The sequence below is a fragment of the Octopus sinensis genome, linkage group LG7 (assembly GCF_006345805.1).
Source record: "Octopus sinensis linkage group LG7, ASM634580v1, whole genome shotgun sequence".
Lineage (NCBI taxonomy): Eukaryota > Metazoa > Mollusca > Cephalopoda > Octopoda > Octopodidae > Octopus > Octopus sinensis.
This window is the reverse complement of record NC_043003.1, coordinates 11,392,433-11,419,648: the sequence shown is the minus strand read 5'-3', so window position 1 is coordinate 11,419,648 and position 27,216 is coordinate 11,392,433. Positions and strand designations below refer to the sequence as shown.

The 27,216-nt window shown below is 38.1% G+C and overlaps 1 long non-coding RNA gene across 1 annotated transcript; it reads left to right on the top strand.

Moving 5' to 3' along the window:
• Positions 1 to 4,040: 4,040 nt before the first annotated feature.
• LOC118764064 lies at positions 4,041 to 20,892 on the top strand. The gene is made up of 2 exons (XR_004999852.1): positions 4,041 to 4,088; positions 20,788 to 20,892. It is a non-coding gene; the product is annotated as an uncharacterized LOC118764064 (long non-coding RNA).
• Positions 20,893 to 27,216: the final 6,324 nt, after the last annotated feature.

The window sequence follows — 27,216 nt, the reverse complement described above, 5'->3', positions numbered from 1 at the left end:
GGGGGGGGGGGCACTCAATTAGATTGACTCCAGTACGCAACTGGTATTTAATTTAGTGACCCCCGAAAGGATGAAAGGCAAAGTCGACCTCGGCAGAATTTGAACTCAGAACATAAAGGCAGACGAAATACTGCAAAGCATTTCGCCCGGCATGCTAACGTTTTCTACCAATCCTTTCTACTAAAGGCACAAGGCCTGAAATTTTTTTTGTGGGGGAGGACTAATCAGGTACACACAGCTCCCAGTGTTTCACTGGTACTTAATTTATCGACCCTGAGAGGATGAAAGGCAAAGTCGACACCAACGGAATTTGAACATAGAACATAAAAACAGACGGAATGTCTTAATAATAATAATAATAATAATAATAAGTAAAAGAAATTTAAATTTTGTTCCCAGTGTCACATGAAATCTAGCTAAACAGATGGCATTTGTATAGCTGGTTAATTATATATTTATGTTGTTATCAATTTTAAAATGAGTTGAACAGGTAACATACATACATAGAAAAGGAGGATATTTTTGTTAGCAGTGGTTGGTTGGTTGGTGGTGTTGCAGGTGGTGGTGGGGTGGGGTCAAAACAGGTGTAAGAAAATAAAATCTAAGAAAAAAGAAATAGAGAAAAAGTCGATGAATAAACAAACCATTTGCAAACTTTCCCTGAACAAAAGGTGAAAAAAAAAATATATAAAAATGATAGGTGAGAAAAAGAGAGAGAGAATGAAGGGAAGAATGGAAACAGGTTCTCTATATTATTGGGTGTGGTAAGATTTGTTTAGACAAATACCTATGTGTGTGTACATAGACGCGCACACATATACACATACACACATACATACATATAGATACATACGTTCATATACATACACACATATATACATACATGCACACATACATACAAACATATACATATATACATACATATGCACATATATACATACATACATACATACAATTATACACATACACATTAAGATTCACAAAGAATCTTACAGACATGCGCAAAATTATATATACCTCTTATATACATACACACATGTAAAACCAAACATACCCATGTAGACCACATACCCAGACACCCAGGTATTCATTCACACGTTGATATACACACACACACATATGCACACAAATATTGATCTAAGTATACACACACCTACGTATGCATTCACAGGTGGATGTAGACAAACATATACACACCAATACCGATCTACATATGCATACCCACACACTTCGAAGTAGACATCTACCCACAAAAAGATGGACCTACCAATCCACTCACTAGTGCCAAAAGCAACCCATTCAGAAGGAAATGAAACAGAATTGTCTCGTGGCTACAGGCACAGCAGTGGCTGTGTGGTAAGTAGTTTACTTATCAACCACATGGTTCTGGGTTCAGTCCCACTGTATGACACCTTGGTCAAGTATCTTCTACTATGGCCTTGGGACGACCAAAGCCCTGTGAGTGGATTTGGTAGATGGAAACTGAAAGAAGCCCATCGTTTGTTTGTGTGTGTGTGTGTGTGTGTGTATGTATATATATATATATAATAAATGCACCCTTTTAAAGCCTACCCAGGCTCATGGGCCCAGTTTCCTGGTTTCCATGACATATGTGTTTCACAGCTGAATGGGACACCAGTCCATCGCAGAGTTAATCATGTTTGCCAGCTGAGTGGACTGGAGCAATGTGAAATGAAGTGTTTTGCTCAAGAACACAACGCGTTGCCCGGTCCAGGAATCGAAACCACAATCTTACGATCATGATGCTGACATCCTAACCACTAAGCCACGCGCCTCCACGATATATATATATATATATATATATATATATATATATATTATATATATATATATATATATATGCACAGGACTGGCTGTGTGGTAAGTATTTTGCTTACCAGCCATATGGTTCCAGGTTTAGTCCCACTGCATCGCACCTTGGGCAAGTGTCTTCTACTATAGCCTCGGGCTGACCAAACTCTTGTGAGTGGATTTGGCAGATGGAAGCTGAAAGAAACCTGTCGTGTATGCATGTGTGTGTGTGTTTGTGTCCACCGTCGCTTGACAACTGATGTTAATGTGTTTACATCCTCGTAACTTAGCAGTTCGGCAAAAAGGACCAATAAAGTAAGTACTAGGCTTCCAAAGAATAAGTCATGGGATCGATTTGTTTGACTTAAAGGCCGTGCTCCAGCATGGTCACAGTCAAATGACTGAAACAAATAAAAGAATAACACAAAACCTTTAAGGCTCTAAATACCTATACATACAAACACTATTTGCTTCTCTCTCTCCCTCTTTTTCTTCCTCCCCCCACCGCCTCAGTAATGTCACCTTGTTGGTTTCACCTCCCACCATCGTCCCACACAGGAAATATTTATCTGCTGCTACACAATAAGGCTCTTTTCCAACTAAATAGTACTTAGAAAACAGCCCTGTCAATATACTGTTTCCCTGTCACCTTATGAGAAAAGGGGGTGGGACAGGAAATGTTTGGTTGAAGGGAGAAACCAAGGGTGGGAATTTGGGGGTGGGGTAGAAAGAAAAAAACAAGGAGGGAAGGGGATAATGGGAAGAGGAGGAGGAGCTAAGGACAAGAAGGTTTAATAGAAGACAAATACAGAAATATGAAGAGATAGAGAGAGAGAGAGAAAGCAAAGGAAAGTGAATGCTTTGCAACCAGGTGATTCCAGGTTCAGTCCCACCGTGTAGCACCTTCAGCAACTACCTTCTACTTATGGCTCTGGGCCAATCAGTGCCTTTGAGTGAATCAGATAGACAGAAACTGTGTGGAAGCCTGTCATATATATATATACATATATAAAATATCAAATACTTGAATGTATGCTGGGAGATTGTCTTGGCCCCTTTGCCTTCTGACAGTTGATTTCTGTAGTTATTATCAGTGTATTTTGGAGATTTAAATAAGTTTTGACTGTTATTTCCAGCAGGTAGACATACTTAATATATCCTTAATTAAATCACACAACAAATTAAGAAGTGTGGCATATTAGCAATTAGAACACACACACATATATGTAGTCAAATCGAAAAATCAAACATTAAAAATAAGAATAACAAACAACAAGAGGATGAGGACATGGAATGTATTAGTTATATGCTCAGTAACATACATATATAGCAGCTCAGCAAAAGAAACCAACAGAATAAGTGCTAGGCTTACAAAGAATAAGTCCTGGGATCAATTTGTTTCGACTAAAGGTGGTGCCCCAGCATGGCCTCAGTCAAATGACTGAAACAAGTAAAAGAAATAAAGGAAATGTGTGTGTGTGTGTAATTGTATATGTATATCTAGGACATTAATCAAATGATCAATTAATTAGTTGGTTAGATATTTAACCAACTGACTAACAGTAAAGTGATATGAACCAGTGTATGTGTTATTATTGGTGTAATGGCCTTTCCAAGTCATACATACCTACACACACACACACACATATTATAGTAGTAATAGGGTTTGAAAGAATCAAACAGATTTCACATTAAACTTGCTGCCAGGTGCGCGGCTAATAAGGACGACCTGTGATAGAGGTTAGGTTAACCTTAGCATTGTTCTGAAAATCCAAGCAATCCAATGGTAGAGAGAATGTGTATATAAATAGAAAAGATGGGAGACATGAGGTGAGTCAGTGGAGGTTTATTCCATATGCTTACAGCTGATGAACATATCTATATATATCTATCCTGTATCTACGGGTGCATGTATGAGTTTGTTTGTGTCTCTATGACTTAACAGTTTCGCAAAAGAGTTTGATAGGGTACGAAAAAGAGTTAATAGTAAAAAAGGTATCGGAGGGGGCGATGCACACCCTGCGTGTAAATAAATTGTTTTGCTTACCCATGTTTTTTAATTGAACTGAATTAAGCTTCGGAAGGGTTTGACTAAACTTGCTGATCGGAAATTTGTGAGTTCGATTAAAAACAGATTTTGTTCTTTAACCCTTTCGTTATTGTATTTATTTTGAGGTGCTCTGATATTCTTTCAATTACTTTAAATACAGCAAAAGATTTGGTAAAATAATTTAGTTATCATTCATTTAGTGTTAGGAACATAAATTGTGACTAAGGTTTGGTGGAAGATTTTTAATTCAAACATTATAAAAATAAGACATTTGTACTCAGAACCAGAGCCGGTTTCAGCTGGGTTGGTAATGAAAGGGTTAAGCATCACCATTATAGGTATTTACATTCCAGTGAAATGAAGAAATTATCATTTAACATCTACTGTCCATGGTGGCATGGGTTGGACGGTTTGACTGGGCTGGCACACTGGAAGGCTGTGCCAGGATCCTGTCTGATTTGGTATAGTTTTCTAAGAGTGGATGCCCTTCCTAACACCAACCACTCCATGAGCATAATGGATGCACAGGTGGCACGGGTGCCATTTGCATGACCGTAAAAAGCACCAACCAATCGTGGCCATTGCCAGCCTCGCATGGCACGTAAAAAGCACCCACTATACTCACAGAGTGCTTGGCATTAGGAAACCCTGCCAGATCAGACTGGAGCCTGATGCAGCCTCCTGGCTTCTCAGACCCCGGTCAAACCATCCAACCCATGCTAGCATGGAAAACAGACATTAAACAATGATGGTGATAATGATGATGAACTCATAAATAAATCAAACGCTAAAATCCATTACTCTACACACACACGAAGTCACATATCTATGTATACTTGAAGATAATCAAATCAAATTTTCATCATTTTGAGCCACTCATCCAATGAGTATTTCTGCCAAATTTGGTGAAAATCTGTTGAACCATTTTCCAGGAATTTTGCAAACACACAGACAAACACACAAAGCCGAGTGATTACAATACCCTGCTTTCGCTTACGCACACAGGATAATAAATAAGTACTGGGACTGAACTCGGTCAACTAAGACCTTCATGGAGGTGCTCCAGCATGGCTGCAATCCTGTGACCGAAACAAAAGAAAGACAAGAGATTTGACATAGTGGTGTAAGAAGATGATGATGATGACAATGATTGATGATGGTGGTGATGAAGATGGTTGGTGGTGGTGATGTTGGTGGTGATGATGGTGCTGGATGGTGGTGATTATGATGGTGGTGGTGGTGGTGGTAGTAGAGGTGATGATGATTATGACGGTGATAATGATGATGATGATGATATCAGAAAATGAAATTAGAAACTAAATATTATTTCAAAATTGCAGAGTCAGTTGTGTGAAAAATAAGTATTTGGATGAAAAATAAATTTTTTTTTTTTAAAAAAGAAGAAAAAAGGGTCACTGAAAATCGATAGGAATTTACACTTTATACACCCAGTTGATAGGTTGTCACTTCGTAGAATTTTTCAAAATGCATTATAACAGAAGAGGTGGGGAGGGAGGAACCAATTTTGGAACTATTCTAACGTCAAAGAGAATTTAAAGAACTATTGACTTTAATATTTGAAAAAAAAAAAAAAAAAAAAGAAATCTTCCAAGTTGAGAGGAAAATCTATTGATGAAGCTGGAAGAAAGAGATGCTCAAATGAAGGTTGTCAGAATTTCCAAACCGATGCCAGAACTCTTCAAAGCAGCTGACAAAGAAGGAGAAAGCTGATGTGCATTACCATTGGTTGTCAAATACGTTATGGCAGCTGAAGGAAGGAAATATATTTCCTTATTGTTCAATGCAAGTTTGCAGAAAATGTTGGCAGCACCAAGGCAACGAAGAACGGCAGAAGAAAGTAAAAGCAACTGAATGGGAGAACACAGCCAGAAAATTTACATGCATGTGCAGGCAGTAAGAAGTTTGCTTCCCGACCACATGGTTTCGGGTTCAGTCCCACTGCATGGCAAGCAAGCGTTTTCTATTATAGCCTGAAGCCAACCAAAAGCCTTGTGAGTGGATTTGGTTGACAGAAACGGAAAGAAGCCAGTCATATGTGTGTGCCTTGTGCCAATAGTAGAAAGGATTATTATAAACACTCTGTTGGCCCTCATGGAGGCAGTGACCAAGACCTTTGGCATTATGTTGTGCTTGAGAAGAAGACCCATCAAGCTGAGCAAAATCACAGTCGTGGTAGATACCAGTGTCACGCAAATGGCACTCATGCCAGTGGCACGTAAAAGCACCCTTTACACTCTCAGAGTGGCTGGCATTAAGAAGGGCCTCCAGCCGTAGAAAACCATGCCAAATCAGACTAGAGCCTGGCACAGCCTTCCAGTGTACCAGCCCTGGTCAAACCATCCAACCCATGCCAGCATGGACAATGGACATTAAATGATGATGATTGAAACAGGTGAGGGTTGGCAACAGGAAGGGTATCCAGCTGTAGAAAATTCACTTCAACAAATTCGATCAGACCTACACAAGCACAGAAAAGTGGATATTAACACAAGGACATTCATGTATAATAAAATACATATTGACAATGTGAATGCCTCCAAAGCACTAGTGGCATTTGAACTCAAAACCTAAAGAACCACAACAATTACAGCAAAGCACTTCAGCAGATACTCTACAGACTCAGCCAATCCACTGCCCTGATAGAATAAATGAGGAGTCAACCATCATTATTTTACGTTTGCTCATATGCTGAAGAAGCAGGATCATTGTTGCTATGATCCATATCAGTTCTTGTTCAGAGTTAATCCTCTCCAAGATGAATCAAAAGGACCATTTCTTATTTGTGTATTCCACTTTTGGCAGGGTTTCCACAACTAGATACCTTTCCTAACATCAACCACTTTGTAGAGTGTATTGGGGACAATTTTACCATTGCACCAGCATTAGAAGGGTTGCCATGTATTTGACACAACTGAAGAGGCTTCTCCGTCATAAGATTGTTTGCCTATGTTTGTCAACCATATCATATATATTTCTTTACTACCCACAAGGGGCTAAACACAGAAGGGGACAAACAAGGACAAACGGATTAAGTCGATTATATCGACCCCAGTGCGTAACTGGTACTTAATTTATCGACCCCGAAAGGATGAAAGGCAAAGTCGACCTCAGTGGAATTTGAACTCGGAAAGTAACGGCAGACGAAATACGGCTACGCATTTCGCCCGGCATGCTAACGTTTCTGCCAGCTCGCCGCCCTATGTCAACCATATCATATAAACTTGTGGGTGATCTTTATTGTGGCATCAGCACTAGACTAGAGAGACATAGAGAAATAGAGAGAGAGCACGAGAGACAGAGAGAGCAAGAAAGGGAAGGAGAGAGAGAGAAGGAGAGAGGGAGTTGTTTTGTTCCTTGCATGACTGAAGGGTTTGAGGCAAACACGATTAAGAGAAACTGAATAATGGTGGTGAATCTTGAAGCCATTCCTTTTTGGGTTTTCTTCTTTTTTTTGTTTGTTCTTTTTTAAATTCCAAGTTTTTACATCAGCAAAAAAAAACAAAACAGAAAAGAAACCAACAGTGAGCGGAACCCTGAGGCTAAATCTTAATTTGATTTGGTCAAGTTGATAACTTTGTTATTTTTTTCTCAACTATTTCTAATTATCAAAACAATCAAGAAAAATTATATTTACTAAAAATAAAATAAATTAAAACCAACAAGCCATAGAAATCCATTTAATTAGCTTAAAGCTGATAGTTTTTTTTTTTTTTTTTTAAATCAGCAACATAATAAAAAAATAAAGGAAATTCCTTCTCCATCACATGGAGTGAAAAATCTTTTTCTAATCTTTGCCTCAGTTGCGTAATAGGAAATGGAAGAAATTACAAAACCGATATTCCCAGAGTTAGCATCTAAGGCTTATAATGCAGGTAACAACGCTAACCAATTTGGTGCCTATTCTTATCTATATACCAAGAAAAGTGATCTGTTTATAAGTAAAATAAAATGCCCAAGGCAGATTTGAACTCATGATGTTTGAGTTTATAGTTCAATAGTTTATCACCCGTTTCATTTGTACTGTTATATATTTTAACTTTCATCTTTAACTAGCTTAAGTCATTGGAATGTAGCCATGCTGGGGCAATGCTTTGATGGGTTTAGTCAAACAAATCAACCCCAGGACATCCTTTTTTAAGTCTGGTATGTATTATATTAGTCTCTTTGGCCAAACTGCTAAGTTACAAGGATGTGAACTAACCAATATTACTATTATTATTATCATTATTATTATTATTCAGGTCACTGCCTGTAATCAAACTTGGAATCTTGGGGATAGTAGACCACGCTCTTAACCACTAGGCCATATGCCCATGGGTATAAACACACCAGCATTGGTTGTCAAGCGATGGTCAGGGGGACAAACACATACACAAATACACACACACACACACATACGTACGATGGGCTTCTTTCAGTTTCCATCTACCAAATCCACTGGCAAGGCTTTGGCCGGCCTGAGGCTATAGCAGAAGACACTTGTCCAAGATGCCATGCAGCAGGACTGAATCTGGAAACTATTCACGACACGGCCATGAATGATGACATATATACTTGCTCAGACCGAAGCCAGAACCATGGGGTTGGGAAGCTAGCTTCTCACCACACAGCCACTCCTGCCCCTATATATATATATATATATATATAAACACACATACACACACACACATGTATACAAATACACACACATTCACATATATCACATATATATAATGGGTTTCCACACAGCTTTCCCATACCGAACTGACTGAAAAGGCAATTAGCCAGTTTTGAGGCCATAGGAGAAAACGCTTACCCAAGATGCCACACAATAGGGACTAAACCGAAAATCACATGGTTGGGATGCAAGCTCCCTAACCACTCAGCCATGCCCAACACACAGAGAAGCAATTTAGTTACTGTTCTAAAACCTTTCCAATGATTGTTCTCTCTCTGCTTTGCCTCAGATCTCAGATCTATTCCACGGTTGCCATGGAAGAGAAGAGAGGAAACCTATCAACAGAATGATGACGGTTCACAAGAATCGAGTGAAATACAAACAATGTTTACAGCAGTGCCAAACGGTTCTGGTATTCCCAGAGTTAAAGATGATAATGGAGAGTGGAATCGTGGTGAAGGAAAGCAGAAACAGTGCCTAAGCTCACACACAGCCACACACACACAACCATGCAGCTCCGCACACGCACACACACACACACACCACACACACACAACCATGCAGCTCCACACACACACACAACCATACAGCCCCCCACACACACACATACACACTCACACAACCATGCAGCTCCACACACACACACAACCATACAACTCCCCACACACACACACAACCATACAGCCCCCCACACACACACTCAACCATACAGCCCCTCCACACACACAACCATACAGCTCCCCCCTCAACACACACTCACTCACACATACACACTACCACCACCACCACCACCACCACCACCACCACCGCTATTATCACCACCACTACCATCACCACCACTGCTACTATCAAAGTCAACAAAAATTAATACATTTAATTGCTTCAGTCATCTGTATTTGCTGCAGAGCTGTCACTGAACAAACAAATGAATAAATAAATAAATAAAAAATACAACAAAACCAAAAAAAAAAAAACCACAAAAAAACAACGATGCACTGGGATGGGATGGAGTAAAAAAAAAAAAATATCAAAGATGCAATTTCTTTATCTACATGTCTGATGTTCCATTTTTCCATTAAAAACACCAAAGTGCTGTATACTACAATAGCAATTGCATTTTCGGTTTGTTTTGCACTGTTTGTTTTTCAAAGGGTTCTTTCAGTTTTCTAGAATTTTCTTCTTCATTTTTCTCCTTTTTCTCTTAATATAGTTAATGTACCAAATGATCTACGACACAAGACACCCTTGTGCGATTTCCTTGCAGCAAGGCTTATATTATTTTTGTCTAGACAGATTGTTCAATCGTTTCGCCCAGACGTAAAATTGCCAGACTTTAAAGAAATAAGAAATAATATCTTATTCAGTATATTTGTTTCGTAACACGGTTAGTGATTGTTCATTTGCTACGCTTCCATCTTAAAAACAAATTGAACAACAGCCTTCATATTTCACACTTTATTAGCCGACACGCTGTTTTTAGCTTGTGTCGAAATGCGGAGAGTCCTGAGAGAATAAGAGTACCGAGACACACTGGCACGGGCATGGCTGTATGGTTAAGGTGCTTGCTTTCCAACCATGTGTTCCCGAGTTCATTCTCATTGTGCAGTATTTAGGGTAAGTGCTTTCCTCTGACAGCTTTAGACTGACCAAGTCTTGTGAATGGATCTGGTAGACAGAAACTGAAAGAAGGGACAAATATGGACAGACAAACGGATTAAGTCGATTACGTCGACCCCAGTGCGTAACTGGTACTTAATTTATCGACCCCGAAAGGATGAAAGACAAAGTCGACCATGGCGGAATTTGAACTCACAACGTAACAGCAGGTGAAATACCGATAAGCTTTTCGCCCGGCGTGCTAACGTTCCTGCCAGCTCGCCACCTTTGACCAAAACCTTGTGAGTGGATTTGGTAGGTAGAAACTGAAGGAAGCCTGTCGTGTATATGCATGTTTGTCCCCCACCACTGCTTGACAACTGGTGTTGGTGTGTTTACATCCCTCATAGCTTAGTGGTTCAGCAAATGACATGGACAGAATAAGTACCAGGTTTTACAAAACAAAAAACGCTCGGGTTGATTTGTTCAACTAAAATTCTATAAGATGGTGCTCCCACATGGCCACAGTCTAATGACTGAAACAAGTAAAAAATACAAGCAGTATCAAATAAAAAAAAAAGCGGTAGTGGTGGGGAAGAAAAAACAAAGACAAACACTTCTGAAACTCTTAAAAAGTAATTCCAGGTTACATACGTTTAAAGAATTTTAAATCTGAGAACATTTTTACCTAATCCGAGTCTATCTCTTTATCACCAAGTTAAGCCTCTCATCTAGATAATTTAGCTCGTTAGCTTTTAACTTGAGCACACACTGAAGTCATAGCCCTTTCCTGAGAATAAATATTTTAATCTGATATAAAAGAACAGCCAAGCTACAAGGTTCCTGCTACCCTTGTACTCAAAGCACATTATGCACTGGGGTGGCATACCATTATCAAAGTTTACTGTGGGTGGTAAATCCCCTGAACAGAGACAGAGATCTAAAAGAGAGCTGCAGCATATATGCACGTATGTACACATGAAAATATACACACATATATATAAATATATATATATACACACATATATATACATAAATATATATATATACACACACATATATATACATAAATATATATATATATACACACACATATATATACATAAATATATATACATAAATATATATATATATATACATAAATATATATATATACACATATATATACATATATATATATATATATATATACACACAACATATATATATACATAAATATATATATATACACACACACACATATATACATAAAAAATATATATATATACACATATACACACACACACATGCATAAATATATATATACACACACATATATACACATATACACACACACACATAAATATATATATACACACATATGCATAAATATATATATATATACACACACATATATATACATATATATATATATTATTCACACACACACACACACATACATGTATGTATGTGTGTGTGTATTCTAACACTATAATTCAAATATCAGTTATCAATACGTGTGTGTGTGTGTGTGTTTCTGCTTATCTTTTAGCTACAATACAAAATAAATATTATATCAAGAAAAATCTGTCTGCATTTGTTTTTGTAGTTTAATTTTGTTTACTTTATGGGGAGCACCCTCACAGGGCCTCACAATAAACAGGCTCTATCTATGCAACCCCTCGAATAGCAAGGTTTATCTGTGATGTCTAACAGCAAGGCCCATCCAGACAAGCTGTTTGATGACAGCTTATGTAACTATAACTGTGCGCTTTAAAACATATTGCAAAACAATACAGAAAAGAAAAGTGATGAAATAGGGTTGAAAAAATTTAAGACCACACATAATGCAGATCTATCCAACCCACGCTTGGACCAAATAACAGAAAATGATACAGTTCTATATCTCAGAGATGAGGAATTATGTACATTATTTACATTTGACAGATATTTTTCCTCATCTTGTTTGTTGTTAACACATTTTGGCTGATATACCCTCCAGCCTTCATCAGGTGTCTTGGGGAAATTTCAAACCTGGGATCTCATTCCTAAGGTATTTTTCCATGTTGTTATTATTAAGGCTTCGTGGATTTTTTAAATATATATATATGAACACCTAAAATTTTTCATTAAATCCATTAAAATATTAATAATAAATATCATTTCCTTATCTAGGAACAACAAAACAAGCGTTAAATAGCAAAAATGCATATACAGGGGTATTTGAACTTAGTACGGGCTGTGATTGGTGCAACGGAGGGAGACGACGAATCACAACTTTCTATTTTCTAATATGGCCTGTGATTGGGGTTTTGACCGATGCTCAGATCCACACTATCTTCCCTCGTCTCTCTCGTGGCCATTTCGCTTCAAGCTTTCTGACCGAGTGGTTTACTCTACTACTTTACGCTATGCTGTGTGTGATTTTTTTTTTTTGTTTTGTTTCTCTGCATTGAACTTTGCATTTTCCTCCCCTTCATTAGCTCCCAAATCTGCTGCTTCTTCCAAGGCTGGTACTGAGCCTAAACACAAACGAAGAATGATGACAATCGCTGAGAAGGTGAAACTTCTGGATATGTTGAAGGAAGGGAGAACTTTCGCTGCCGTAGCCCACCATTTTAGCGTGAACAAATCCACCATTCGCTACATTAAGAAGGACGAGGCTAACATTAAGAAGACGGCTGCCACCACCTTTAATAAGTCCTGTTGCTACTACTGCAGTTGCACCTTCGGAAGAAGTGGAAGAGGTGTCCCAGGAAAGGGCACTGCCGTGAGCTTCATCATCATCATTTCTACTGCACAGCAAATTCATCACCATCATCATTCAAATTTTACTTTCAACTTCTTTCGTGTTGAGTGCAGTAACAATCTTTATTTTTAAATCTAAAGTGTTATTGCTTAACAGTTGCCCTTGTTATTAATAGACTACTGTAATGGGTGGGTTGTTAAGAGTACAAGGAGGGATTTAAAAGTCCAAATACACGTTAAATAAATACAGTAAATATGGTGTCCCTGCTTCACAAAACTTCGGTTATCGCGGTTGGTCTCGGAACCAATCTACCGCGATAAACGAGGGATCCCTGTACAGGCTTATCTTAAAGCAGGAACTAATATTCTCTGTGCTTCACAACAGAATTATTTCTAATTAGCTTTTTAATGTTCACTACATTAACAAAGGCAAACACTCGTTTAGCTATTGTTCTTCATGCCCTTCAGTCATTTCAATTTCTCTAGAATTCACTAAATTCTAATCGTCTGCATTACGGTGCATCTGCTTAGTGATGCTGTCATCTCTGCTTCAACAAAACTATGGTAGAGTTTAGAGTTGGCTAAGAGAGACTAGAACTGCCTCTTCATAAATGTATGTGTGTGCGTGCGCGCGTGTGTACGTGTGTGTTAATACAGTTCTGTATTTAAGAGATGAGGAATTATGTACATTATTTACATTTGACGGATATTTGTCCTCATCTTGTTTGTTGTTACAGAACCCAGGTTCGAAATTTCCCCCAAGACACCTGATGAAGGCTGGAGGGTATATGAGCCGAAATGTTGTGTTTCGGTGTTTAATTGTGAAATCATGCAAAAAGATGAGGACAAATATCCGTCAAATGTAAATAATATATATATATATATATATATATATATATATATATATATATATATATATATGTGTATGTATGTATATATATGTGTATGAGTGTATATATCATTACTATCATCATTTGACGTCCATTGTCCATGCTGGCAAGCTGGAAAGCTATATTAGACTCTTGTCTAATTTGACATGAATTTTATGACTAGATGCCCTTCTTAATGCCAACTGCATTGCTTGACCGCTAAATCTACATGTCTTTTTTTTCATTCTCTCTTTCAAACATCCATATATAACACAAACACACACATTTTCATGGACAGAAAGAAGATGAAACACCAAAATGGTTTTAACCCTGTTTTATCATTTACACTTGCATCAAACAGGATACAAATGTGGTACATGTATAGTTCCATGGTCAGTGTCCTACATTCATGAACACCCACATTCTAACAGACCTCCATCAGAATGTTGACCATACTTTAGGAAGGACGCCCAATGTACATCCTTCTGTGAAGGAAATCCCATGAGAGGTTTGAAACTAGTCCAGTCAATCCCGCTTTTCCAACTATGAGATATTGTGTACGAAGACAAAGTTTTCACCTCTATCTATACAAAGTGTCCATCCATCCATATTTTCTGCACACTATTTCTAGCAGGGTTGTCAGAGCAGAGTCCCTGGGCACCTCCTTCATAGGGTCACATTCATTCAGAAGCAAACCGCATAACAACTAGTGCGTTGATTGACACTCTCGTTGAGTACATTTGTTTAAAATTTCATTAGTCAGTTTTGTCACGCATTGAGATTTTTAATCAAAGTGTGAATGAAAATTAACGAGAATCGTGAAAGCATGAATTGTTAAAGTTAATTAGAAGTTAATTAAGATCCATCAGAACAAAGATAAAGCTTAGCTGGATCACCTGAATGTTGATTCTCTGACAAGAAAAATTGAAGCCTAATTTTTTTGAAGTTGCTTCCCCAATTATCTGGATCAATAAAGCCAAACATCATCATCATCACAATCATTATTGCCATTATCATCATCACAGTTATCATCACCATCAACTACAACTTGCATTAGGTCTAAAACCAGACACACAACATATTTGATTCCATCATCAAAGGTAAGAGTGCAACTCCAAATCACATGGTTTCAGGTTCAGTCTCACTGCGTGACACCATGGGCAAGTGTCTTCTGTTATAGCCCCAGGCCAACCAAAGCCCTACAAGTGGAAATTTGCTAGACTGAAACTAAAAGTGCGGCGAGCTGGCAGAAATGTTAGCACGCCGGGCGAAATGCTTAGTAGTATTTCTTCTGCCACTATGTTCTGAGTTCAAATTCCGCTGAGGTCGACTTTGCCTTTCATCCTTTCGGGGTCAATTAAATAAGTACCAGTTACGCACTGGGGTTGATATAAATCGACTTAATCTGTTTGTTTGTCTGTCCGCTCTGTGTGAAGCCTCTTGTGGGTAGTAAAGAAATAAGAAACTGAATGTGCGTGAGTGTTCAAGTGTCTGTTCACATTTGTGCTCTGCAAGTGTTGGTCACTGAAAGCATTGTCATTGTAACATCTGTCAACCGCTCATTTGCACCTTTGTTCATGTTGTGCTTTTTCAGACATGTAAGATGACTGATCCCTTCCAGGCAAAACATGCCAAAATGAGCAACAAGAGCATCTGTGAAATAATGACTCAATTTATATATATATATATATATATATATATATGAGGAGGAGGAGACTTCCTTTGGTCACGACACAGACCATGGGATTCCACCTAGAAAGTTACCCTCCCAGGCACAAGTCCAGGCAAGGTCGTTTGTGGAAAGCCAGCAGTTGCCCATGCATACCGGCCTCTCTTCTCCAAGCCACCAGTGTTATCCAAGGGAAAGGCAAAGGCTGATGATACAGCTTGGCACCAGTAATGTCGCAACTCATTTCTACAGCTGAATGATTTGGAGCAATGAGAAATAAAGTGTCTTGCTCAAGAACACAACACGCAGCCCAATACGGGGATCAAACTCACAATCGTAAGCTCGACGCTCTAACCACTGAGCCATGCTTCATTATATATATATATATATATATATTATGTGAAATAGAAAGATGAATAATCTTGTAGTAGATTAATCAAAAGTTTAACCGATTCCTTAGTAGCAAAAATCACAGCAGTAAACAGCACGGTTGGAGGTACCACCATCTGGCGTTGCAACCGTGCGTTGGTGCGGATAATTGAAATTAAAACCTTCAGCCACCGGTTCTCAACATACACTGATAAACAGTTTCGCCATGGGCTCTTAGGAGCACAGTTCGATTTGTTTTTTGCTCCGCCTCTGTTCTGTTTTTGTTTTTCCAACGGATTTCCTTTTTTCTTCCTGAAGAGAAAGACACAATATGGTCCCATTATTCAATCGGATTTTGGTAATTTGTGCCTTTCGAAACACGTGTAGAATGAAATAAAACGATTTCTGTTCAATCTGCGTTCAGCTCCATTTCTTCAATTCACCAATAATGTTATATATATATATATATATATATATATATATATAGGCGATCATTCGGTACTAGTAATATAACTGTCACTTATAAACCCACGTGGGTTTATTTATATTTCTGAAGAAAAAGATACCCTTCCCCCCACTCCTAACCCTAACCCCACATATATAAAAAATTAAAATTTTACGGAAAATGACGATCTTCTTCAAACACATACACGTCTTTTCTATAAAGCCAAAAATTCGTTGAGCGAAATCAGAGAGATTTGGCTGTTTGCAAGTACAATCATGTACTCCTGCACATTTATTTATTTATTTGAAAACCTGTACACTATATAATCAAAAGCGTTCCAATTGTGACATACACGTCTTTTTTTAAAAAAAAACAAACCAAAAATTCGTCGAGCGATTTCAGAGAGATTTGGCTGTTATTTCTAACGGGACGAACGACCACACAGAGACTTCCTGTTTGGCTCAAATAATGTTTGTATGTGTGTGTAGTATTGAAATATCGCAATAGCTTTTAACGAGTTTCGGTGTTTAATTGTGAAATCATATGCCATGTTCCTCTCCAATTTATGTACGTACGATCATGTGCTTTCTGCACATTTATTTATTTGAAAACCTGTACACTTGTTCCTGTTAAACTCTGTTATTCTGTGTGAGGTCTTTTACGTTTGCGTCTGCAAAGTGCGCGTACGATTGTTTTAGAAGCGATTGTGCGTGTGTACATGCATGAGCGCGCCAGTTTTTAAGCATGTGGGGCATGAATTAATGAATAATTATTATGCCGATGTACCTGTTTCCGAATGCAATTGTATTGTTATGTACGCATACACCGGGGGAGAGGAAAGAAAGAAAGAAAGAAAGAAAGCGATAGATAGAGTGTTGAGGGGGGGAAGGTCTGACGAGACTGGAGTCAGTGATCCAGTGATTAACGATGGTGGCGAGGAAGGAAGGAAGGAAGGAAGGAAACACGGAGGGAGTCGAGGTAGGGGTGAAGTGTTTATACAGGGGGGGGGAGGGAGTTCGGCTCCACCTTCCCTGGTGGGACCACACAGATCAGGAAAAACAAAAGCACATTTCTCTCTCTTGTTCATATTTCACCTTTTAGCCTGTGGCAGTTTTAGTTTTTCATTAAAAACTGCTGAGATATTAGCAGTGGGCAAAGATCCTATATAAATAAGAACGAAACAGATGAAATAAACCATAAACCATAAGAAACGAGTATTAAGTTAGGTCTGCCCGGGTCTGCCTTCCCCTCCCACTACACCTCGCTTCGTTCCTCTCTCCCACTCTCTCTCTCTCTATGTAACTTTCTCTATATTTCTCCTCTCCTTCTTCACTCATCATGTAAGTCTCTCTTTCCTTCTCTCTATCTCTCTCTACCTTCCTCCCCTTCGTTCCTCACTCATTTCTCTCTCTCTCTACCTCCCTCCCCTTCGTGCCTCACTCATTTCTCTCTCTCTCTCTACCTCCCTTCCCTTAGTTCCTCACTCTATGCATGTAACTCTCCCTCCGTCTTCCTACCTTAGTCTCTATCTATTAATTAACTCTCTCACTCCTCCTCTCTAATTGTAATAGCAATTACACAGACCCAACAATGTTCACAGTACTAAGAAAGGAAGTATCCATAACCTTGAATACAGATATATTTTCAGCCTCCTCCTTCTCATCATCATCAGCTACGGCAGAGTATAAAGATATCTAAATTGAGAAGCATATCTATTTTAGAGAGAGAGAGAGTAAGAGACAATGCAAGAGAGAGTTGGAAATAAAAGAAAATTAAGATATATTGAAAAAGGAAAAACTTGAAGAAAAACTGAGAGAGGGGGGAGTGAGTGGTGCAGATGAGAAAAGGAAAATTAAGACAAGATGATGAATAAGGAAAAAGAACAATGAAAACAAGAAGAAAAAAGGTGGGGAATTAAAGGAAAAGGTTATAAACAGAAAGGAAGAGAAGGGGGAGAGAGAGAGAGGCGATTGATTAAAACAAAATTTTGTTTGCATGTGTATGTAGAGATGGGGCGAACGTGTATGAGAATATGTGTGTGGGAGGGAGAGAGGGAACCCTGTGTGTGTGTGTGTGTGTGTGTGTGTGTGTGTGGTGTATGCGCGTGTGTGTGCGCGAGTGTGTGTGTGTGTATGTATGTGTGTGCATATAGTGAAAAAAAAGGGAGAGAAACAGAGAAAGGAGAAGAGATACGCGTGCGTGTGTGAGTGTGTGAATGGGTGTGAGCATAGAGAGAATCAGAGAGAGAGAGTGCGAAGAAGAAGGAGAAGAGAAAGTAAACGTGCGCGTGCGTGTGTGTGTGTGTGAGTGTGTGAATGGTTGTGAGCATAGAGAGAATCAGAGAGAGAGAGTGCGAAGAAGAAGGAGAAGAGAAAGTAAACGTGCGCGTGCGTGTGTGTGTGTGTGCGCGTATGCGTGTGAGCGTAGATGAAAAATGAGTAAAAAGAAAGCGAAAATACATGTGTATCAGAGAGAAGAGAGAGATACGCATGTGTGCGAGTGAGTGCTTGTGTTAGCAAATGAGTGAGAAGAATACAGAGAGAGGGAGAGGGAGAAGAAGAAAGAAAATGAGAGAGAGAGGGGGAGAAGGAGAAAGAGAAGGTCTGAACTGAAAGCCTGACTGGCAAAAGATCAAGATTCCCTGGAGCCTAGTCAGATAGCTGCCAGAAAATGAGTAACAGATGTAGTATATTGTTGTTCACAGCTATCTGGAATCTGTTTACATTGGTTGGAGGCCAAATAAAGATAATAGAAGCGAGTATAAAATACACTAGACTAAAAAACAAAAACAAAAAAACAAAAAAGAAAAAGAAAAAAACCACGATAGAGGTGGAGGAGGAAGAGGGGAAGGAGAGGCGGGAAATATAGATATGCTTTGCATATGCCTATATGCATATGAATATACGTATGTATATATATATATGTACCTACAAATATATATATACACGCATCATGTGCATGCAAATGTTTTGCCTCGTTTACTTTTTATACGGGAAATATATATGCGCAATCTATAGACACCACACCATGAGGGGGAGGGGAGGTGTTAATGTGGTCAGTCGGGCTGCTAAAAACAACAGCCAATTCTCGCTATAGCATCGCAAAAAGAGGAAGAAAAATATTGCATTATGTTGTCTTTGGATAGAATGCTTCGAATAAAACATAAACGAAGATGGCTGAAACAGCTTATTAACGGTTTTGCTTAGTTAATTATCTTTGGCTTTAATTAATATAAACTGACTGATCCACGACTGAAGTCCGTGGAGCATCCATCCCTCTCTTTCTCATTTGTTTCACCTCGCTCTCTTTCCCTCTTCACATTTCCACCTCACATTACACCTTTTATCCAATTCCCTACTGCATCCATTCATTCATTCATTAACCCGCTCACCTTAACCCCTGAAACTTTACCCCACTCCACCCCATGGACTGCCATGGCTCAGGGATTCCAGGATAGCTATTCTACTCTCCAGCAATCCTTACTGTCAGCTGCCTGGATTACCCCAGCTAGTTGAAGCAGGTAAATCCAAACAAATAGGATTACCATTACATTGGAATGGGATTATACCACTATATTGTGCCATCTTTAATGAATATTCTCTCCTCTTTTGATACTCTTTTACTAGTTTCAGTCATGCTGGAGCACCGCCTTTTAGTAGAGCAAATCGACCCCAGGACGTATTCTTTGGGAGCCTAGTACTTATTCTATCGAAAGAAACACAGAGCATCTCAAACTAAATACTGTAACAAAAGGGTTAATAGAGGAACTCGATGTTGGTTAAGCTTATAAATAAACCTTTCTACTATAGGGTCAAGGGGTTAGTTAATTACATTGACTCCACTGGTATTTATTCTATCAACTCTGAAAGGATAAAAGGCAAAGCCAGTCTAACTCAGAATGGTGAAATACTGCAAAGCATTTTGTCCAGTGTGCTTTAATGGTTCTGTCAGCATTTTGATAGATTAAAAAATCTTGGTGATTGAGGAGTCTGTTTAGCAATATATAAGATATTTAAAAAAATTTTGTAACAATTTTGTTTCTCCATATTTTTAGTACTATTTCTGCTATTTTGTTGTTGGTGTGTGTGTGTGTGTGTAATATATTATTTTCCAAATATTCTAAGAAAAATTTCATTAGACGCAGGAGTGGCTGTGTGGTAAGTAGCTTGCTTACCAACCACATGGTTCCGGGTTCAGTTCCACTGCGTGGCACCTTGAGCAAGTGTCTTCTATTATAGCCTCGGGCCGACGAAAGCCTTGTGAGTGGATTTGGTAGACGGAAACTGAAAGAAGCCCATCGTATATGTATGTATGTGTGTGTATATGTTTGTGTGTCTGTGTTTGTCCCCCCCACCATTGCTTAACCGATGGTGGTGTGTTTACGTCCCCATAACTTAGCGGTATCAAAAGGATTAAGAATTGTTTCTCTATTATATATTTTAGCCCTTTTGTTACCATATTTCTGTTGAGATGCTCTGTGTTTCTTTCAATTAATTTTAAATATAACAAAAAATTTAGTAAAATAACTTTGTCACAATTCATGTTCCTCACAACAGCTTAATGATAACTAAGGTTTGGTGGAAGATTTTAATTCAGAACTTATGAAAACAAGACATTTGTACTACAGAGCTAGAGGTGGTTTCAGCCTGGTTGGTACTGAAAGAGTTAAAACAAAAAGTTTATATTTTGGAACCAGGGGCAGTTTCTGGCAGATGAGTATCAAAAGTGATCAATTGTTTCTGTCTCATTTACTGAGCAGTTGAGCAGCAAATTAAGTTAAAGGCTCATTATAACTGAAATAATAATCTTTTCATCTATAGGCATGAAACCAGCAATTTGGGGGGAGGGGGTAACTCAGTTACATTGACCCCCAATATGCAACTGGTACTTACTTTACTGACCCAAAAGGATGAAAGACAAAGTCGATCTTGGTGGATTTGAACTCGGAATGCAAAGACAAATCAAATGTATTTCACCTGGTGTGCCAATGATTCTGCCAGCTCAGCACCTTAACTGAAATTAATAATGACTTCAAATTTTGGTACTAGGCCAGCAATTTTGGGGTTGGGGGTAATATGATTACATCAACCCCAGTGCTCAACTGGTACTTATTTTGTCAACCCTAAGAGGATGAAAGACAAAATTAACCTCAATGGCATATGAACTCAATGCAAAGAGGGACAAAATACTGCCAAGCATTTAGCTCAATGTGCTTACGATTCTGGCTCCTTGTTGCCTTAACTGAAACTAATAACCCTTTCTACTAAAGGCACAAGGCCTGAAATTTGGGGAGAGGGGACTAATCGATTACATCAATCTCAGTGTTTGACTGGTGCTTAATTTATCGATCCTCAAAGAATGAAATGTAAATTTGACCTCGGCGGGATTTGAACTCGGAATGTAGCGACAGGTGAAATACTGCTAAGCATTGCATGCTAAGGATTCTGCCAGCTGGCTGCCTTAACTGGAACTAATTTTAAACACTATTCTACTAAGGATTAAGTTCTGTTTCTTGTATTAAAACCATACTCTAATCAAGCCTTTAAAGAAAAGCCAGAAGCTGTTTCAGGCAGGTTAGCATCAAAAAAGGGTTGGTCCTTTAGCATTTATGCAGGCCATATCTATCCCCAAATATTCTACCTGTTTTATATTCAAACTGGCCAGGTCCTGCATCTCACTCCAACCTTGCAGGGTAATACTAAAAATAAACAGTTACCTCATCAAAATCTCAAAACTACAAAGATAATGCATGATTAGTTCAAAGCAATGTGAATTAATAAGCATTATATTTGAGAGAGTAATCTGAATACCGAAGGGTTAAAGGAATAACAGAATAAAAGAACACATACTTGAGAATCTTTGGAAATAGCAATGATTTGTCAAACATCATTTGAATTATATTCCCACACACACACACACAGCTCATGACAGTATATTATATATAAGACACACAAAGTCTTGCTGTGAAGGTTAATAATGCTCCATTGTAAATAAAAGACCTTAGATTTATTGGAGATGGTAAATAAGATTGTTTGATGTTTCAAAGAACATTAGAGGCTACAAAAGAAACTGTCTACCACAGACAATTAGAACCAAGTTACGCGCGCATGCACACACACACACATATACACACACCAGGATGATGTGTGGTTTTGAGTTTAACACTGTCCTGTTACATTTGAGTCAGTGAGTGGCTGGGATGGACTTCTAAGGGGTTGTTCAATATGCCAGAAATAGCAGCCAGATTTCTCTTGCTTCACATCTGCCTTCCCCTTCTAGCAACTATATACAAGTTTTTGTTCAATAGCTGCCAGTTTTGAATGGGTAGAAGTGATATTTCTCTTTAGTCATATCCTAATTGAGAAGGATATCTTCTACATATATAAAAGAGAGGTTGTGTGTCTGTCTCCTACGATTTAGATTCCTAACTACTCCCACATTTTGCGGTGCAGTTTAACCAAAAGCGGGTCAGAACGTAAAAAGCTACAGTAACACCCCCCCTTTGTGCTTAGCCATATTGAGATGGCTATTATACTTTATATCTCTAAAAATGCTTATATAGTTATTTCCCTTACAAACCCGAGCAACGCCGGGCGATACTGCTAGTGTTTCATAATGTGGTACCGGGTGTATGTGCTGTACCCAGAGAGGAACCAAATGGGGAGGGGGTGGTTATGATTTGAACTCCTTGTTCATAACTTTGCTGGATCTGGGCCGTTGGGGTAGAATTTGTATGTAAGTCTATCATTAAATGACGATGGTAATATAATTGTGTGTGTGTGTGTGTGTGTGTGTGTGTATTTTATTAATAGATAACCAGCAGAAGCTACAGAGTGACTCATGGGCTGAGAGTTTCATGTGTTGGTACTTACCAAACGCATGAAACTCTCAGTCCTTGAGTCACTCTGTAACTTTTGCCAATTATTAATTATAAAAAAAAAACTATATATACTCAAGTTTTGAGTTCTGTTTTCCTGTTTGAATTACCAAACTTATACATACATATATACGTGAGTGTGTGTGTGTATTGTTTATCTCATAAGAATTTAGAAACTTTAAGAGGCATAAATGAAATATATCATATTTAACCTTTTTGATACCAACCCAGCTGAAACAGCCTCTGGCTCTGTAATACAAATGTCTCGTTTTCCTAAGTTCAGAATTAAAATCTTCCATCAAACCTTAGTCATAATTTATATTCCTAACACCAGCTTAATGATAACTAAGTTTATTTTACTAAATTCTTTGTTATATTTAAAATTAATTGAAAGAAACACAGAGCATCTCAAAACAAATACAGTAATGAAAGGATTAAAGTTATCTAAATTAAAAACTTCCCATCATAATTTCATCTTGATTTATGCACCAAACACCAGCTTAACCTTTCAACTGCAAAATTAAATTTCATGGTTATTCCAGTAATGATGTTAAATATCTACCAAAAACAAAAAAACCCCCCAGAATTGGTGCATTCTTCAAGTCACTTTGTGTCAGTGAACTTGGTGTCTCAACAGAAGTTAGCTTTGAAAATGACATTCCTCATCAAAAGATATACTGGTAGATAAAACTGCTTTCCACAGTGGAATTTTGAGTAGATACATCTGATTTCTGCAGTAAAATTGGGATTAATAATAACAAAGTAATTTTACTAAGTTCTTCAATATTTTAAAATTAACTAAGGTGCCAAGCTGGCAGAAATGTTAGCATACTGGGCAAAACACTTAGCGGTTTTTTTTTTTTCAACTTTACATTCTGAGTTCAAATTCCGTTGAGGTTGACTTGGCCTTTCATCCTTTCAGGGTCAATAAATTTAAGTACCAGTTGCATATCTAATCGACTGCCCCCACCATTTCAAGCCTTGTACCTAGAGTACAAAAGATTATCTTAAGGCGGCGAGCTGGCAGAAACATTAGCACACTGAGTGAAATGCTTAGTGATATTTCATCTGTCTTTACGTTCTGAATTCAAATTCTGTCAAAGTTGACTTTGCCTTTCATCCTTTCGGGGTTGATAAATTACGTACCAGTTGTGTATTGAGGGTCAATCTAATCAACTGGTGTCCTCCCCCAAAAATTTCGGGCCTTGTGCCTAGAGTAGAAAATATTTTCAAATTAACTGCAACAAAAGGTAATTCTGTCTCTTCTGCCAAACCACTTGTCAAGCAGTGGCAGGGGACATACACACACACACACGACAGGCTCCCATGCAGTTTGTCAACTAAATTCATTCACATAAACCAAGGGCTATAATACAAGGCAGTTGCCCAGTGGGATTGAACCTGGAACCATGTGGTTACAAAGCAAGCTTCTTAATCATATAGTCAAAAAATAAAAACAATAAATAAAACCCAAAATTCTATTTTATTTTCTGATTTAGACAATTTCACTCACATGATGTTTCTTGTTTAGCTCCACATTAGACTTGAACAAGCAAATCTTTGATCAAAAGCACTCTAGCCATGACCATCCCATTATATTTTAAGACAGTGTGTATCTAGGACTACATTATCCAAAATGTTTTTCATATTTTTTTTTTTTTTTTAATTATTTAAGACAGTAAAAAAGGATAAAGACCCCTTTCGGTAATGACTGACCATCGGTCATGAATGGGTATGGGACTGCGACAAGAAAGTTCCCCTTCAAAGCACAAGTCCAGGCAAGGGTGTTTATGGAAGACCAGCAGACACCCATGGATACCAGCTTCCCTCTTCATGCTCTCAATGTTATCCAATGGAAAGGCAAAGGGGCCGATACAGTTTGGTCCCAGTAATGTCGCAACTCGTTTCTACAGCTGAGTGACTGGGAGCAACACGAAATAAAGTGTCTTGCTCAAGAACACAACACACAGCCCAGACTGGGAATCGAACTCACTACCTCATAATTGTAAGCCTGATGCTCTAACCACTGAGCCATGTGCCTTCATTTTCAGACAGTAGGGTATGATTTAAAGCGAGATTCAACTGCTATTTCTAGTAGGCCGAGCAATTTATATAAAGCCTCCCTTTCTGGTTCTTTGCCCATATGGTAAAAAAATGGAAAAGGTCTGGTGAACAGATGGTGACTGGCAAATAATATTGAAGTGTCAGTGTCAACAGGACATGACTTTTAAGAAGCAAAAAAAAAATCTTGCTGCTGTTATAATGAAAACCAGGTTCAATACCAACTTAATGATTCAACATTTGTTATCCGGAAGGTGTCAACTTATGACAGAGTAACGAAGTTATCAAAGACATCTAAGTCAACAAAAGGAAACAGCGTTTCGAGTGAAGATGGCACACTAAAAGGATTTTTATACACAAGCAGGGAAAACATGTCCAAGCCATATGCGGTATGTGTATTATGCATGTGTAAATCTCCAAATATTGTTAACATTTAGTTTTGTTTATTTATTCCTTTAGTTGTTTCGGTCGTTTGACTGTGGCCAAGCTGGAGCACCGCCTAAACGGTTTCAGTCGAAGAAATCCACCCCAGGAGTTATTCTTTGTAAGCCTAGTACTTATTCTATCAATCTCTTTTACCAAACTGCTAAGTTACATGGACGTAAACACATTAACATCAGTTCTCAAGTGATGATGGGGGGAGGGGACAAACAGACACACACACATGGATATATACATATATCTTATATCATAAATATGAGGGTAATAAATTAACATGATTTGTTACCAGTGTTTAGCATGTATAAATAAAAGTCATAAGACAATATATTTTTTAAAATATAAGAGTGTATAAAATATTTTTATACACAAAGATAGGACTCCTTACATGCTAAAAAGGCTAGTTTGGGTTTTAACTGGCCTTTTTAGCATGTAAGGAGTCCTGTCAATGGTCTTCTCTTTGTGTATATTTATTTATATATATATATAATATATGCAATGGGCTTCTTTCAGTTTCCATCTATGAAATCCACTCACAAGGCTTTGTTCAGCTCAGAGACATTTGCCCAAGGTGCCATGCAGTGGGACTGAACCCAAAACCAGGGAAAGCAAACTTTCTGCCACACAGCCATTCCTGCACTTATATCAATGAAGAAGAATTCAGAAAATCACCAATAGATAAGACACAATAAGAACTGAACTCAGGACCCGTGGTCTTGGTTTCCTTATCCACCCAGTCACTTAACAGCAATATTTATAACACTTCAGTCAAACACATTCCAATTAGGATTCTTAGAATGTGAAATCTTGTACAAAATCTTAACCAAAAAAATTTTTTTTTCTTGGGTTATCTTCTCATTAATCACCATTTGTGAAAAACCAGAGGACTACTTCATTAGTCTAAAAAACAACAACAATAGAGCATAAATCTGTTAAAATAGTATGAATTATTAGGCTATTAAAATCATCTACTCTCATGTTTAAGATTTATACTGTATTTAATTGGTCTTTTCTCCAACCATCTTCAGGTGCTATATTTCATCATCGACACTATTCTGTTCCTAACAATCTCTCAAAATCACATCTTCACACACACACTAAACTTCAAAACTAAAATAATTATAGTTTTTCTTTGTTTTTCTTTTTCTCCTAAAAAAACAAAATAGGAGTATTATAAATTCATGTCATTATACTGAAGTAAAAACCTGTTTTATACGGGAATACTAAGTTAGGAACTAAAGTTTTAAGTTTAATCTTAAAAGACTTCTAATGTAGTACTTTTCAGACATACCGAATAGATAATTGGTTATTATAATGTATAGACAGAGAACTTAGCTTCACTAGTATCGCAGAGCAACTTTCATAGATTGATAGCCACACACAGACACACACACACACACACACACACACACATGTGTGTGCATTGGAATCAAATTCAGATTTAAAAAACGGTATCAAGAATTTACCTTTTTTTTTTAATTCCGAAACACTGATGGTTCCATGCTTGCATAATGTTAATTAGTATAAATTTTGCACAGCTGGATGCCCTTCCAGTTGCCAACCCTCGCTTGTTTCCAAGCAAAATAATACTTCCTCATGACTGGACATGTTTTCATGGAAGATTG